The sequence below is a fragment of the Lathyrus oleraceus genome, chromosome 1, assembly GCF_024323335.1.
Source record: "Lathyrus oleraceus cultivar Zhongwan6 chromosome 1, CAAS_Psat_ZW6_1.0, whole genome shotgun sequence".
In the NCBI taxonomy this organism is placed as follows: Eukaryota; Viridiplantae; Streptophyta; class Magnoliopsida; order Fabales; family Fabaceae; genus Lathyrus; species Lathyrus oleraceus.
This window is the reverse complement of record NC_066579.1, coordinates 277,952,281-277,955,750: the sequence shown is the minus strand read 5'-3', so window position 1 is coordinate 277,955,750 and position 3,470 is coordinate 277,952,281. Positions and strand designations below refer to the sequence as shown.

The 3,470-nt window shown below is 39.1% G+C and overlaps 1 non-coding gene across 1 annotated transcript; it reads right to left on the bottom strand.

The window, feature by feature from the left end:
• Positions 1–3,055: 3,055 nt before the first annotated feature.
• Positions 3,056–3,162, bottom strand: LOC127116108 (small nucleolar RNA R71). Its single transcript, XR_007801091.1, has one exon. It is a non-coding gene; the product is annotated as a small nucleolar RNA R71 (small nucleolar RNA).
• Between the last annotated feature and the right edge of the window lie 308 nt (positions 3,163–3,470).

Below are 3,470 nucleotides of genomic sequence, written 5' to 3'. Positions count from 1 at the left end.
TAGAAAGAGCTCAAAGTCTTCAAGAAGATCTTTGTCATCTCTTTCTCTTCCAGGGGTGGCACTATCTGAGATGCCAACTCTCGCCATCTCTGGGCGTACTCCTTGAAGGTCTCCTTGTCCTTCTGCAACATTGCCCTCAACTGGTCCCTGTCCGGAGCCATATCCATATTATATTTATACTTCTTGACGAAGGCCTCGCCTAGATCGTTGAAAGAGCGGATGCTTGCACTCTCCAACCCCATATACTACCGGAGCGCAGCACCTGTCAGGCTATCCTGAAAGTAGTGGATCAGTAGTTGATCATTATCGGTATGTGTTGACATCTTGCGAGAATACATCACAAGATGGCTGAGCGGGCATGTGTTTCCCTTATACTTCTCAAAGTCAGGTACTTTGAATTTAATAAGGATCTTCACATTGGGCACTAGGCAAAACTCAGCAGCAACTCAAGGAATTGATCTTTCATTTCATCCATCTTCTCAAATACGTCTGGGACCTCAGATGGCTCGGAATGATAGATGGTGTCTTCAACACGGGGTAAGGTGTGCACAACGGGAGGTGGCACAGATAGGACCGGGCTAGATGCCGGTAGAGAAGCGAGAGTAGGAGCAAAACCCTCTGGCATGAAATTAGTAGGCATTCCCCAAGGGAACCCGGCTGGCATAGTGATAAAATGAAATTATATCACATTTTAGGACTTAATTCAATTAAATTATATTATTATTCACTTTAATTTATTTCATTTTATCAGATATAACGCGGTATTTCCTTTCTATTTACCTCAGGTATCTATTTGAAGCAAAAGTAAAAAAAGGAAGAAAAGGAGGTGCAAAAAGAAGTTTCTGGAAACAAATAGCGAAAGCCAAGCCCAGCCCAAAGAAGGTACAGGCGTTGTGCCTGTGACGAACGTCACAGAGGTTGTGACGAGCGTCACGCTATATGCACTTGTGTGACGAGCGTCACACATGGTGTGACGGACGTCACACCATTCCCCTATATTTGAGGCACAAGGAACGCTTCAGAGACGTTGAGAGAGAGTTGAGCCCTATTTCCACGCCCAACTATTCTGCAGGTTGAATTGGAGACTTTTGACGCGGAAGGCAGTTGCAGGAGGTAGCATATAAATAGTAGCTTTTTGGAAAGCTGAGGGTTCCACGCTTTTTCCAGATTTTTGCCGTTTTCGTATTTTTTCTTCTTCCAGCAGCTTAGGCATATTTTTACAGTATTACTTTGACAAATTTTTATATTGTTTTCCTTTTGCAATTCTATTTTCTTTTCCAGCTCTTAATTAATTTTTCACACAATAGTTTCTACACCGGAAACTATTGTGTACCTCTTACCGGATCTAACCTTACATTAGAATCTAGTTTTTTTATTCCTTCATTTTATTTTTCTGCCTGATTGAAGAACTCAAGAACAAATCCAACCGGTCTGTGGTGGAGTGTTCAAGACTGCTATTTAATTATTCAGGTTCTATATTTATTTGTTGAATTTATATATGCTTGTTTTTACTATTAATTTATATTGTTTGCATGCGATGAGTCTGTTTATGCATGATATTTATTTAAGTCTGTTTAGCATGTCTGGCTAATTTATTTAGGTATCGATATGTAAAGTAAGCGGAATGAAGGAATCAAAACTAAGTTGGTTTATCTAAAGTTTAAAATTAAAATCACTCTTTTTACGGTCTCAATTTACAGGTTTAATAACAAAGTTTTTGTACGAAAGTAAAAGACATAAGAAGTTAAAATCAACAGAGCGAGAGTTTGAGGTTTTGACTGGACAGTGTAAATTGGACATTAATTCTAGATCAGGGCGAGAGCAATTTTTAGAGTTAATTAAATTCTAACCTTTTTTAAAAAGTATTTTTAAAGATTGAATGTGAGGGCGAGAGGTAAGCATTTGAGTTTAATTATATAACCTAAGTCAATAGAGCGAGAGTTTGAGATAAGGGTGTTTAAACGATTAGTGTTTTCTTAAAAAGAGTTTCTACGGATTCTATTGTTTTCAAAAAGTGGTTTTTGACTTAAATATAAGTGACAACTACGTTAATATAAAATCATAGTTTATTCTACAGAGCGAGAGTTTGAGATAAAACTTTTAACCAATAGCGTCAACTGAAAAGATTTACTTTAAAACCAAGAAACCAATAAAGAATTGATTCCCTAATTACGACGAATTACATACCGATATCCGCTTTATTGATATTTAATCTAGAATTTAGTTTAGTTTTAGCCTTTTCCCCCAAAAATCAAAGTGTTACCTGCCTTAGCTTTACGAAGTAACCTTAGATAACGGTATATCGATTCATAAGTCCCAGTGGGATCGATATCTTTTAAAACTACGCGATAGAACTGTGCACTTGCAGTTTGTACCCCAATTCGACTCATAAAGTCGAGCGATCAAGTTTTTGGCGCCGTTGCCGGGGACTTTTATTTAGTCGATATCGTAACTCTCTTGTTACGCTGTAGAGACTAAGGATTTTCTTTTTCTTTTCTTTCTTTCGTTGATTTGTATGCCACGCACTCGCTCACAAGGCGAACCGCTATACTTACGAATCAACGATATCGAACTATATCTCTGAGTCTTACGACGAATTCGGGAATATCGTGCTGCAAACAATCTCCCTCCTGTAGAACTTCCCGATTTCAAAAATATTTTCCCTTCGATACCTGAGATGGTAGAACCAGCTCGTGCTCTTAGAGATTATGCCGCTCCATCGCAAGATGAACCGCATTCAAGTATTGCTCCACCCGCAATCGAAGCAAACAACTTTGAACTCAAACCTTCACTGTTGCAGGCAGTGCAACAGAACCAATTCTCTGGGAATCCTACCGAGGATCCTAACCTTCATTTATCCGTATTTGTCCAATACGCTGGTACTGTTAAAGTTAATGGTGTCACTTCAGAGGCAATTCGACTTCGTCTTTTTCCTTTCTCACTAAGAGATAGCGCTAGAAGATGGCTTCAATCTCTTCCTTCCAACTCAGTCACCACATGGAACGAGTTGAAGAAAGTTTTTCTTGCTCGATATTTTCCGCCAAGCAAAACAACTATGTTAAGAGCCCAAATAAATGGATTTAAACAGAAAGATAACGAGTCTCTTTTCGAAGCATGGGAAAGATACAAAGACATGATGAGACTTTGTCCACACCATGGTTTAGAAGACTGGTTAGTAATTCATACATTCTATAATGGTCTCCTGTACAACACGAGGTTAACAATAGATGCCGCCGCAGGTGGTGCGCTAATGAACAAACCTTATGCTGACGCTTACCAACTTATCGAAAGCATGGCTCAAAACCACTATCAGTGGGGAACCGAACGAACAATGGTGGAAAAACCTCAAACGAAAACTGGCATGTACGAGATAAGTAACCTTGATCATGTTAATGCAAAAGTGGATGCTCTGGTCCAGAGAATTGAAAGTTTAAACGTATCACCTCCAGCCACAGTAGTTGCAATAACTC